This window comes from Enhydra lutris, unplaced genomic scaffold, assembly GCF_002288905.1.
Source record: "Enhydra lutris kenyoni isolate GAN:26980312 unplaced genomic scaffold, ASM228890v2 scaffoldscaffold9, whole genome shotgun sequence".
NCBI lineage: Eukaryota > Metazoa > Chordata > Mammalia > Carnivora > Mustelidae > Enhydra > Enhydra lutris.
The window spans coordinates 24,453,427-24,467,620 of NW_019154093.1; positions in this window are offsets into that span (position 1 = coordinate 24,453,427).

Consider the following 14,194-nt stretch of genomic DNA (forward strand, 5'->3'; position numbering starts at 1 on the left):
TGATTCTGCCTGCTTCAGAAAGAATCTCTTTCTCACTTCTTTCTTTTTTTTATTTTTAAGATTTTATTTATTTATTTGACAGAGAGAGAGAGATCACAAGTAGGCAGAGAGGCAGAGAGAGAGGGGGAAGCAGGCTCCCCGCTGAGCAGAGAGCCCGGACGTGGGGCTTGATTCCAGGACCCTGAGATCATGACCTGAGCCGAAGGCAGAGGCTTAACCCACTGAGCCACCCAGGTGCCCCTCACCTATTTCTGGGCTTGTGGACTTGGGCAAGTTACTTGACTTCTCAGTGCCTCAGTTTCCCCCATACATAAAATGGGGATAACATTATCCATTAGAGTGGTCTCATCTAGTGGTTGCACAGATTAAATGAGTAAGTGTGTTAACAAACTACAAAGGATATCTGGCTCATGGTAAGTACTGAAGAAATGGCTAAAAGAAAATATTCTGTGTGCAGCCTAATAGTTATGACTGTGCATTTATTCCAACTTGACTTTAACTTGGGCTCTTGCTCTGGCTCTGCTTCCTCTAGCCACACCCTTTGTCTTGGACTCTGCCTTTCGCAGCACACAAGGCTTCAAAGTGGGCACAGGCTAACTGAAAGGATGGTTCAGGTAGACAGGGAAGACCCGGTGGCCGGTCTTCAGATGCAAACTGGGTGAACATGTCTGTGCCAGCAATTAGAGGAAGTTCAGCGCATGACTCCCTGGAGCCTCGGCGTGCAGTTCAGCCCAATACTATTTGCTGAGCACTTGATGAGTGACGGCGCTGTGGGAGGGCTAGCAGCTTGAGCATTGGAGAGGACCTGGTTCTGCTCTTGCTAAGCTCAGAGTCCGAGTCAGGAAGTGGCAATCAAGGGGGCTGAGTGCTGTGGGAGCCCTGGGGAGGGGCAGTTGGCCCACACGTGGGGAAGCTGCTCAATGGAGCTGATGCCTGAGCTGGTTCTTAGAAAGTGGAGATCACTTCAGGGTGCTAAACCGGGGACAGAGTGTTATCGGTAGAGGGAACAGCATGAAGAAGGCCCAGAGGGGCTGGAGAATAAGGCATTCAGCTCACGGGAGGGCTCTGTGTATTTGGAGGAGAGCACAGATGGGTGCAGAGAAAGACAAGGCCTAGGCCCCAGGACTTCACATGTCATGCTAAGGACAAGGTTGTGTCCCGTGGCTTGTGAGCAGCAAGGAGAGGCCGCAGTCATCTCCAGATGCTGTCAGAAAGCAATCTGGCGTTCTGATCCTGTTAGATGGAGGACAGTGGTAAATGCTTTGGCTACACACAGACCAAACTCAGTGCCATGGAGCAGATGGGGTCCAGGGTCCAGGTTCTAGGTTCTAGGGTCCAGGAACACTTCCCTGGGTACTATGTGAACTCCCTGAGAGTCACCCACTTTTTAAACTCAGGGGTTTTAAAGATGTGCTGGCTCTCCAGGCCTGGATGGAGCTGCTTCTCTCTCAGCACAATTTGCTTGAATAGCTTCCGGGGGGAAGTTGCAGATTCGTGAGTGAGCAAGCAGGTGGAAAGGACAGAAGGTAGCTCTTGTTGAGGCCCTACTCCGTAAGGAAACTAGCATATGCCCGGAAGGATCATTTTCTTCTTTAATCCTCCTCCAAACCGTGAGAAGTAGGTATTGCGACCCCTGTTTCGATAGATGAGAGAATGGAGGCCAGAGAGACTAGGAAATTCATTTAGCTCACCCTGGTGGTGGAATTTTAGTTTCTTTATATTCCTGCTACGATGCTGGCTGTTTGCTTCATGCGGTATCCAGAGTAGGGTGAATCTTTGGTGCCTATGTCATTGATCCAATACACTGTAAGACCATTCTGTGTCCGGCACTGGTGTTTCACACAATAGGCATTCGAACATGTCTGGCTCCAAACTGAAGCTCTCAGTCACTAGAGGGCATTATGGATATATAATGTGGAGTAAAATTAAAAGGTACAGGTGATTTCCTTCACCCAGCTAGCCTTCTTTCCTTCTTGCCACCCACCCATCATTCCCTCATATACAACATAATTATTAAATGCCTCACACATACTAAGGGTTAGGCTAGGGACACTGGGGCTGAAACTTTCAAGTCATTCACTGGTTGCGGCTCACCATGGGGGGAAGGGCCCCCAGGGACCTAAATCAGGAGACCATATAGGCAGCCTGTCACTCAGGCTCAGAGTCTCTGAAGACTTCTCTGAAAAGGCAATATCTGAGCTACATTTAAAAAATGAGTTGAAGCTTGCTTAGTGTAGAAAGAGAGAGAAAATCGTACCATGGGCTGTGAGGTCAGTGTAAGCAAAGGCTCAGGAAAAGAGAAGGGAAGCTGAGGACATGGACATGCCCTGAGGGCTTCAGAAAATTCCAGGAAAGGTTTTATGTAAAGTGGGGTGGAAGAGAGAAGAGATTCTTTCCCTGGTCTGTTTGGTCTTCTATAAAGATTGCTTTGGTGGTTAAGAAGAAAATACAAAACTGGAGATAAAGCAGCTTAAAGGCCAGGTTCATCTAGGCAAACAGAGCGGGCTGTCTGGACTGATGCAGCCCATACATAGCTAGAGAGAATTGGATGGAATTTCAGATTTTTTTTTTTAAGAGAGAGGAGAGGCAAAGGGAGGGGGAGAGAGAAAATCTTAAGCAGGCTCCACGCCCAGCACAGAGCCTCATGCAGGGCTCCATCTGATGAGCCTGAGATCATGATCTGAGCTGAAATCAAGAGTTGGATGCTTAAACAACTGAGTCATCCAGGCGCCCCTGGAAATTAAGATTTTAAGAGAGACTTTAAGGAAATAGAATGGATGGATCTCAGTGACAATAGCAATGAAGGAGCAGATGAACTAGAACCCAGGTTTTTGGTTCTAGTGCCTAAAAATTGGAGGTGATCTTCCTGGGGAGGAGAATATGGAGGGACAGGAGAAGTGGGATGTGGAGAAGGATGACAAGTTTGATTTTAAACAAATAAAATTGAATTTTGAAAATTGAATTTGAACTACCTTCAGGATATCTGGGTAAAGATGTCCAGCAGGCAGCGCCACACATAGGTCTGGTTCTTAGAGAAAGAGAAGATGCTCTGTGGGAGAGAAGGGTTTTTAGAGGTACAAGCATGTGGATGGTCCTTAAAGACACTGATTTGAATGAGTCCAACGAGGAGGAGTGTTTGAAGGAAGAAGAGATCACAGTGGAAGGAAGAACCTGAGAGGCTCAGCAGTCAAAGATCAAGACCTTGAAGGTTGGGTCTAAAGAGTGGGAAGAAGCCTTTTTGAGAATAACATCACTGAATCCCAGAAGGGAAGAACTTTAAGATGGTTTACTTAATGGTGGCAAAAGCTGCAGAGGTCAGGAAAAAGATGGACAGGGTTTTATTTATTGGTTTTAACAAGTAACATGGGTAAGAGGAGTTTCCAAGATTTAGTGCTTTGAGAAGACACTAAGGCAAAGAAGCGGAGGCTGTGGGTGACCACACTGTTATAGGAACCTTGAGTGTGAAGGGAAGGAGAGAGATGAGGAATGAACTCTGTAGGGGTACAGAATCAAGAGTGGGGGGGTTAGACTTAAGAAGAGAGAATCTTGACCACATTTATGAAAACGTAGTAAATATAGAGGAAAAGGTTGAAGATACAACATGGGGAGCAGATGTAGACAGATTTATGGGTGCTGGGTAAATTTACAGGGGATGGAGGTGGCAATCATCTGATGGAGGAAGTTACATCCCAAGAAAATGAAAGAAAGAGAGAGAGAAAATGAGACATTCTTGACCAGAACAGAAGGAGATAATTACCTCAGACTGCCTGTGGCTGAAAATCAGTCTTGGAATTCTGTTGCAAGTCTTTGTAGTTTTTTGTTTGTTTGTTTGTTTGTTTGTTTTGGTCTACTCATGGGTCCACTCTTCTCATTTCCAACCAACCATGCCCTGGAATCTACTCGTTCACTGGTCTGTCTGTGACCCATCTGACTTGGCAGAGTCCGTATCCATCCCCCTGTGTGAGATGAGTTATTCTCAGTTTATAATTTTTGTTCTCTTTATAAAGTTCTCAGATGAAGATCCTTCCAATATTGTTAGAGATTGAATAAATGAATACATGAATGGAACTCCCGATCTCTTTCATTCAACCTTTTGACAAATATTTATTAAGCAACTACTATCTGTAAGGCACTGAGTATGAGCTAGGGCCATTCAGCTAGGGCCACTGAACCAAGTGGAGCTCACAGAGCTTGCTACCTGGTCAGGGCTACAAATGGGAAAATAGGGCAATTGAAATGCAAAGTGCTAAATGCTGTGATTAGCTCTTGGGGGAGGGAGCATAATTTATACAAAAGGGGCTGCCGATGGCCTCCTGGAGTGGGTAAGTAACAAAAAGCCCGAGTTCTCCAGGTTAATCCATGTTCATGATTACAATCTGGACTATTATTTTATGATTGGAAAATCAGAGTATTTCTATTAGAATCTGCTACACTTATGAATGTATGAATGAATGAATGGAAGATTTCTTCCACTTTATTAACAATCTAGTCATCTGTCTTTGAACTCTTGCTTCCCAGAAAGTGTCGACCTTCGGTAACCAGTTGCCCAGTGTCAGGGGATTTTGGAACTAGTGAAATGTTCTAATTCTAGCCTGTTCATTTCCAGTATCATTACTTTTCTGGGGAGAAACCATGTGGCTTCTCATCTAACTGTACTACGTCCTTAAGAGAAGGTTCTTGAACTTTGAATGGGGGACTTACTTTCCATTGAAAAAGCTAGCTTCTTCTCCATGCTGAAGGTCATTTAATTGACCTGAAGTCTGGTGTGAACCCTGTTAAAACCATTCTTGGTGGGGGATGGCTTTTCTCGGAAATCATGGGAATGACTGGGAGGAACCAATAATTCTAGCTGCCCTGCCCCAGGCTTTTGGTCAGGCCACTCAGAAACCATTTCCCAGCAGGGAATGCACTTTACTTTTGCACATCTCAGGAGGGAAAATAATTTATACCTGTCACACATCTCCATTATCAGTGATTTTGAGATTATAAAAGTCAGAAAGTTATAGAAAAGAGATTAGTTGATGCCCAAGGATTTAAAGGTCCAGTGACTGGTAATAAAAATAAGAATAATACTAGTTATAGATCATGGTGTCTATTACGTGTCAGCCCAGTGAGGTGACAGGCCATTTGTGTCCTCATCCAAAGAAGTGAAGCAAAGACAGGGGGCAATGCTGAGTGAGGGGAGAGGTGGAACCAGCCAGGCCATGTCCCAAGCTTGGCTGCCAGGGCCCTGGAGGCTCTGATATGACTCTTATTTATCATTCATCATAGGATGAGAGGGGAATTCTTTTTACCTCACACAGAGAAAAGACTAAACAAACAAGAGTTTGATCAACAAAGGTCTCCTAAAGATTTACTGGAGATTGTTTGTCAGAGTAATACAAGAGACGGAGAAAGCTGGTGAGAAAAAAATATTGTATAGAAGAATCTTGAGAATAATATTATCTTAAAAAATTAGATACTGAGGGGCATCTGGGTGGCTCAGTTGGTTAAGTATCTGTCTTCAGCTCGGATCATGATCTCAGGGTCCTGGGATCAAGCCCTGCGTTGGGCTCCCTGCTCAGCAAGGAGCCTGCTTCTCCCTCTCCCTCTGCCCTTGCCCCCTGCTCATTCTCTCTCTGTCTCAGATAAATAAATAAAATCTTTAAAAATATCAGAAACTGAATCACGTGGTAAAACATCCAGGGATTATTGAAATTCACAAAAGGTGGGGAATGCTGTGGGGTGAGATGCTCATGAAAGGCTTTTGGAAGGAGAGGAAGCTTGCAATGGGTTTTCACAATGGGTTGGATTTGTTGAAAGGCCTTTACCTACTGCTCCCTCCCTATCTTGTGCTACTTCTTCTCTCCCCATGCACCATGTACCCTGATCACACTGAAATACAGACCACTTCTCTGGGAGCCAAGCTGTGTCACGCCTCCATGCCCTCACCTATGTGGTCCTGTTGCCTGGATGCCTTCCCTTCTCTACCTGGAGAACTTCAAGATTCATTCCAAACAGCCCCTCTTCTGGGGAACCCCCCATAAGCTCCTCAGGCTGAACTGTTCACTACTTCCTTCTATTAGAATTTACATTAGATTATAGATTTTCTATTAGGTTATGACCATAATAATTGTTAATGAGTAAAATCCTATAATAATAACTGTAATTGCATAATCATGACAATCACAATAAATTATCAGGCACTTATTGCTACGGTCTTTCCATGCATTTACCTCATTTCATGCTCACAATAACCACAGTGAGGTATGTGCTACTACCAGGATACCCCCTTTTAAAGAATTAAGAGAAGGAGACTTGGGGTGGAGCCTGGGTTGCTACTCAGTAAGGGTAGACTCAGGATGCAAACCCAGGTTGTCCAACACAGAGTCTGAAATCCTGAACATTACCCAACACTGCCTCTTGTAGAATTATGGGCATCTGTTTGTCTCAGGTGGACTATGGGAATATGAAGATGAATGAGATGGAGAGCCTGGAATGCCCCAGGTACTCATAGCCTGGTGCGTTTTTCTCATTTTAGCTTGTGCATTACCCGTGTACAAAGGCACAGGGCTGAAGTGAATTGAAGCCCTCTGCTGCTTCACACCCATTCAAGACTCTGCTCAGAAGGCAACTTTTCTGGGAAGCCTGCCTGACCTCTCATCCTCCCACAGCATTGTTTGGTTCACGTATGTAATACCTGCTTTTCAGTTCTTACCAGGCTGTTTATGTGCCTGTTATAATCAACAGACTTGCTCCATCCAGGTGAGTTCTAGAAAGTATAACATGATGTTTGGAACATAGTGAGTCAATACCTAACTTCCCTGCTCCACTTTCCTTCTCTGAAATTGGAATAATAATAGTATCTGTGTGTGCGAGTTATTTTCTGTTTGTTCCCACATCCATTGTGACCCTTTTTGGTCTTGTTCTGGGATCTGGAAACCCAATCCTTGTGCTCTGCATTACCTGGGCTCCCTTGATGACTGGCTTGGCTCATGGAAGGCACTGGCAGGAGTCTAAGAAGTGGGAAGAGAGACCTGGGGTATTTCTGCCCTGCCCCAGTGGCGCATTTCTGGCAGTATTTTGTCTGTTGATATCCATGGGTGTCCGTCAGCAAGAGTGCTGCAAGGCCTCCTGCAAGGGAGCTTCACTAACACTGCCCTCTCTGTCCTGTCTCTTCAGCTCTAGGGGTGGTGATAACCTTCTTTTATTCCTAGTGTCTGGGTGCTCATGATTCCTCATTTGTTCCCTTATCTCTGTCCCTTATTTCTAGAATGATTTTTTTAGTTCTTTTACCAAAGCTTTCTTTTTTTCCCCCAACCATCTATGGTGAACTTGATTTACCTGATGGACACAGTTCCCTAATAGGGCTTGCGGTGGTCACTTAAATTTTGTTTCCTTCCTCCTACCACAGCCAGACCGGCTAAGAGCCTATGGTGGGCTTATGGGGAAATCCTCTTACCTCCCTGCACCAGGAACATTTTCCACCTGATGTGTGGTCAGTATGGGGCTCTTTGACATGCTGACCCTCCTGGCTGTCCCAACCACCACAGCAGAGGGTTGTCCCAGGTCTACCCCAGCTGGTAGGGACGTGGCCTCTTTTCTACCACACCCCCAACTCCAAATCTGATCTTCCTGCTATACTCAGAGCTCCCCTGGGCTATGCAGGAAGCCAAATCCACCATAGACATTCTTGGCCATCAGGTGTGTTGTGTCCAGAACCAGAGCCTGGGTGGGGGCGGGGGGACACCTCCTTGCACCTCCTTGCCTCGTGACCTCTTTTGAGCAAGCACCATCATAAGGATACACGTATACTTTCTTTTACAAATATGTACTTATTTCTAGTTATACATGTAATGTGCTCATCACAGAAAATTGGGAACGTACAGGAAAATATACTAAGAAGGGAGTTAAAAACACTAATCTGATGTTAGAGATTGCACAGATACTGTTAATATTTTGGTGTACCTTCTTTCAGTCTTTTTTTTTAAGCATATTTTTCTTTGTACACGTGTATGTTCATGTATGTGTGCATAGAAACATGCATATTCATATGTGCAAGTCATGTAACCTGTTTTGCATCAAGCTGGGTTGAAAAAATGAGGTGATCTTAGTCATCATGACTTGTATTTTATGGTTTTTCCTGACAACGTCCCTCCCCCTGCCATCCAAAGGCCTCCTGAATTGTTTCTGGGAAGTTCTAAAGGATTTCTCAGATGAAATCTTAGGACCTGCCCCAGTCTTTACTTTCAGCATTGTGTTCCTTATACTGATGATCACTCTGGAGGCCTCTGAGCCTCTGAATATGCCTCACTTTTGCTGCTGGGGCTCGTTTTCAAAGCTTTCTCTACTGGCCACTGTCATGAGTCTTACAGCTGCTGTGCACTCTTGCTGCTCCCGGTGCCCTGAGGCTTTCTCTGGGGACAGAAGCACAGCTGTACCCTCTGAAGCCTGTGTGGCACCAAAGCAAGGCTGGGCTCCTGTAGAGGTGAGAGTCTCTGCCCTTGGGTTCAAAGAACCTTGCTTTAGGTCCTATGTAGCTACGTTTTTCAGAGCTCTTTATTGAAACCAGTTGTGATATTAAGCTTGAAAGATGGCCACCATCAATCCCTTCTCTCCCTGCCAGCACCTGCTGCCCCTGATAACAATAGATGAAATCTAACCCACTACTCTTTGAATCTGGGCTGGTCTTAGTGATTTAATTCACTAGCAGGATGCATCCAAAAGGGTGTTCTGGGACTTCTGAGATGAGGTTGTATGAAGGCTTGTGACTTCCACCCGGGTCTCTTGAAATGTTCATTGTTGGGCTACTTCCTTTCAGAACCCAGCCATACATGATGAGAAGCCTTATGATGAGAGTCCACATGTGGGTGCTCCAGCTGAAGGCCTCCTCTGGGGGACAGTCAGCACCAACTGCCAGCCATGTGAGTGCGCCATCTTAGATATCCAGAGAGCTGCACCTTCAGATGACTCTGGCCTAAACCACCATTTGAGGCAATCATATGAGAGACCCTGAGGGACCACTGTCTTGCTGAGCACAGTTAGCTCACAGAGCCATGAATGAACATAATAAATTGCTGTTTTTAGCCACTAACTTTTGGGGTAGTTTGTTACATAGTAAAGATAATCTGAACAACAGAACCTTATCTCTCTCAGCTCACATATGCTCTGAGTTCCCCACAATCTGAGTGATAGGCATCCTGTTCTCCTCAGAATAGCCCTTGCCTCATGTACGTTTGAGGCTTTGTATCTGGGTTAAGCTTGTCTGCCTGGCCTCCTGCCTCCTGCTACTGACTTCTCCCCTAGGATAGTTCCACCAGATTCATTCCATCATTCTCCACTGTTTCCAGACGTGTCTCAATCCCAAGGATATATGCGGCTTAAGCTACTGTTGGGAACTCTGTACACAAAATGAGGCATTTACTGCATATACAACAGTATGTATGTATGTATTTTTTTTTTTTTTTTTTTTTTTTTTTTTTTTTACAGAGAGAGAGAGAGAGAGAGAGAGAGAGAGAGAGAGAGAGAGAGAGAAGCAGGCTCTTGGCTGAGCAGAGAGCCCGATGCGGGGCTCGATCCCAGGACCCTGAGATCATGACCTGAGCCGAAGGCAGCGGCTTAACCCACTGAGCCACCCAGGCGCCCATATTTTTAAAGATTTTGTTTATTTACTTGACAGACAGAGATCACAAGCAGGCAGAAAGGCAGGCAGATAGAGAGGGGGAAGCAGGGTCCCTGCTGAGCAGAGAGTCTGATGCGGGGCCTGATCCCAGGACCCTGGGATCATGACCTGAGCTGAAGGCAGAGGCTTTAACCCTCTGAGCCACCCAGGCGCCCCAGTATGTATTTATTAAAATTTTTTTTCACTTATATTGTGGCCATCTTCTCACATAATTAAAAATTCTGCAGAATTAATATTCCATTGTTTGATTTCATAGCACTACCCATTGGCCTGTTTTTGGAAATTGTATCCTCACCCCTATTTTTGCTTACATTACACAAAAGGTTGAGATGAATATCTTTGTCTGTAAACCTTTACTCAGATTCTTACCTTAAGGAAATAATCAAGCATTCTGCGAAGGGTATGGTTTACTTTTTTAATGACAACTGATGAATAATATCAGATAACTTTCTAGAAAGGTTGTACCAAGTCAATTTGATAAGCAGAAATGGTATCTCATTATTATTTTAATTTCTATTTCTCTCATTTTTTGTGTTGTCAACTAAAACATTTTTTTAAGTCTTTCACATATCTGGTACAATTTTTCTTTTTAGCCATAGGTAATTATCTACTATGCACTAAGAAATCAACTTGGCACTTGACAGGAAGTGAAGAATTCAGCATTTAACCCTAGAGTAGACCAGGTGGCTTGAGTAGCAGAGTTGGTAACAGGAGGTAAGGAGTGCACCTGACCTAGGGCCAGTTGGACATGTTCTTGGTCATCCTGCTGGATCCTCAGTACGCTTGAGAGGGTGCTAGCTGGCTTTGCGGAAAGGCACAGACTTTGGCACCAGATACGCACACCTTTGAAAGTTGGCTTTACCACTTATCTATTATATGACCTTGGTCAAGATATTTCAATCTCTTCCACCTTAAATTCCTGAACTGTAAAGTGAGAAGTCACAACATCCCTTTTAAGTCTGTCATCAGGATGAAAAGAGAATAAACATACATCTTACATGTTGAATCCACTCAGTAACCATCAAAACCTATTCTGCCATAGCATCTCTTGAGTCTCTACCCCTCCCTAACGCATTGCTACAGTCCTACTTCATTCAGCTTTCCCTGCTCTTGTACTGTGACTGCCCCTGAGCTGGTCTCCCTGTTCAGTGTCTCCTCCCTCCCATCTATTTGTCACACCAACTCTGTCTTTCTAAAATTGAATTGAATCATGTCACTACTTAAAACCCTTTAAAAGCTCTTTCATGTGATTGGGAACTAGTTCCTCCTAGCCTGCAGCCTTACTACTTCTACCTCTCTACCTCATCACACCTGATACTCTGGCCACAACAGACTGCCCAGCATCCCTCGTGAACTCAAGCCTGTCACTTTGAATATGCTGTTTCTCTATTTGGACACTTTCTTCCTCTCCTGTCCGTGTGGTTATCACCTACTGATTCCTCAGAAATTAGCTGAAGTAAGTCTGCCTTCCCTGACTCTGGAAGCTGGTTTAGGCAGTCCTTCCTATGGGTTCTTCCATCATGGCACACAGACAAGGAAGTATGTAATCCTCTCCCCCACTGGATTACAGTTCCTCTGGGGCAGGAATGACATCATCATTTCTACATCTCTTATCGTAGAGACTAGAATGGGGTTTCTTTTTCTTTTTTTTTTTTTATTTTATTTATTTGTCAGAGAGATAGAGTACAGGCAGGCAGAGTGGCAGGCAGAGTCAGAGGGAGAAGCAGGCTCCCCACGGAGCAAGGAGCCCAATGCGGGACTCGATCCCAGGATGCTGGGATTGTGACCTGAGCCGAAGGCAGCCGCTTAACCGACTGAGCCACCCAGGCGTCCCTAGAATGGGGTTTCTTAACATCCATAGACTTGACCATACCTGGCTGTACAATTTGTATGGTCTAGTGCAAAGCGAAAATATGGAGCCCCTTGTTCAAAAGTTACTACATGGTGATTTTCAACATGGTGATAGTAGAATGTTAAACCAGGTATGGGGCCCTACTTCAAGTCAGGTCATGCTGACTATGCCAGTTGCTTGTCCATGAAGCTAGACCTGCTATTGGCATTTTGGGCCAGATAATTCTTTGATGTTGGTAGCTCCTGTGCATTATAAAATGCTTAGCAGCATCCTTACTCTTTATCTAAAAGATGCCAGTAGCCCTTGGAACAACAAAAGATGTTTCCAAACATGGCCAAATGGCAAAATTGCCCCTGGTTAGAAACCAATGGTTTAGAAGATCATAGGCACTCAAGGCAGGTTCTTGGATGTGCCTGAACTCTAATGGAGGTGAGAGTGAAGTTCTGTGGGGAGCCAACCAGGCTCACAAGCTGATAAGCCAAAGCTCCTGGAGGTGTAATACCCTAGGGGAGGTCCAAAGGATAAGTAGGACTTGGGTGAAACCTTCTACCTGGCCATGTTAGCTGACTTAGTCAGAATGCAGGGGTGCTGGAGGAGGAGGAACATCCAACAAGACAAGAAAGGCTTGGAAACCTCCAAATGAGTCACAGATCTGGTGGTTTCACATGGTAGGCAGAGCTTCCCCAGGCCATGAGATTTATAATGAGAAAACAACTTTGAAGTTCTTCCTTTGGAGTGTTTTCAGGGCCAAGGGTAAAAAAGAAGCTTTGAGGATCACAGAGAGCTCTGGACTATAAAACTCTGGGTTTGCTTCCTTAAAAAGAGGGGTCAGGCAACTGCTACCCTCAGGCCAGGCCTAATGGCTTGCACATGTTCCCTCTTCAGTCACTCAATGGAGATGGACACACAGTCAGATTCTTCCACACCCAAGGGATCCTGAGAATGCTGCAAATAGGGCACCCCAGCTGTCTTGCTGGGGAAGGGGGTGGGAGCATGGAAAGTTGTGGCTTCAAGGGTGAAGAATCTTGGTGGAGGTGGCTGCTCATATTTCTCAGGACAATTGCTGGGAAACATCAGCACAGATGTTCAGTGCTCTGGTTGGATGAAAGGACTTTCATCCCCCATAGATCAGGACGACCTGGTTGAATCTTGATATTGGTCAATATCCTCTGGCTTCCGTAAAAATTGCTGTTTGGAGAAGGTATTCTCTCAAGAGGAGGGAAAGTATAAGTCAGGTGAGATTTGAGGGGGGAAAGATAATGGAACCCTTTACAGAGTCAGGTCTTCTCTAAAGCCCATGTTCTTACCCACACACTTGTGTCTGAGTTGCTAATCCACTACATTTTAGTTGTGTGATTTGGGGAGGTTACTTGAGGTTAACAAGTGCAAAAGGTGCAAAAGGTTTCTCATTTTTAAATGGACGTAAGAAGAATACTGACTTTATAGGGTTGTGGTAGGGATAAGCTGAGATCTTCCAGGCATGTGAAGGAACTATGGTATTTTAGACATGGTGGCTAGACTATCATGACAACAAACATTATTTAGAAGCTTCTTGTCATCATCTGTTTGATCCAGGACCCTTTAAGTGAACCTACCTCAGCCATGTACTCAGAGCCACTCTACTTTCAGCAAGAGTTCTCAGTTGCAGGCAGTGAAAATCAACTCTGGGACCTTCCTGAGTGGATCAGTGGGAATCAGAAGACATGAAAGGCCCAGATTTGGAAGATTGGTGGACTTGGAAGATAGACAGGAATCAGGGAATTCTCTGATTGTCAAGGAGACAAATTGCAAAAAAGCAGACATTCATTTTCTGGAAGACAGCCAGGTTGCACCCTCCATCACTACCCTCACCACCAGTGCTGGATAGTGCAGTGACTTTCAGTGAGCTGTGATCCTCATTCATCTGGGCAACTTTGCTGGATGCTCAGGGTGGGAAGGAGGGAGGATATCCCTCCCACTTTGGCTTCCACTGTGAGGTATACTGCTTCTCCACCAGGTGTTTCCCACCAAATGAGAGGAGCTGTTGCAGAATGATCACTAAGAACTGTCATATATCCCTGATGGCCCCCCTCCTTTGGCTGCCCAACCTTCATTCAAAGCTGTCTTCCTATATGTATTCTTCACACACACACACACACACACACACACACACACACACACCCCTTCCTTGCAACTGAGAATATACTTAGCCCCTCCCCAAAGGAACAAAACCAAAAGCATTTGGACTGTGCCTCCAGTTTTTTTCAAAAACATATGAGTTAAATTGTAAAGTTCATGGTTCCTACTCTCTACATATATAACAGTGAGGAGAACAGAGAGGAAAGAAGAGGAAACTTTAGTAGAATATATAAATGCTCAACACTGTAAGGAAGGAAATTCAGAAGGAGGCTCTAGTCCTCGTGTGTGCATAGCTAGTGCCTGTGGCCTACCTTTACTATTCCATTCCAGTGGTTTTTGTCTTCAGCTGGTCCTTCCGTGGTCACTCCGTGGGGTAGCTCAAACATTTGGTTTGGGGAGGCTATGGACCTTTGGTTTGGGGCTGCAGAAATTTTCCACTAACTTATACTATTAGATACACCAGAATTGGAAGCCACTCAGGAGGTCCCCAAGTTCCATTCTTCCTAAATCCATGTTCCTATCACAAGCAATCCTATTTTTCCTTAACAGTAATGATCAAACAC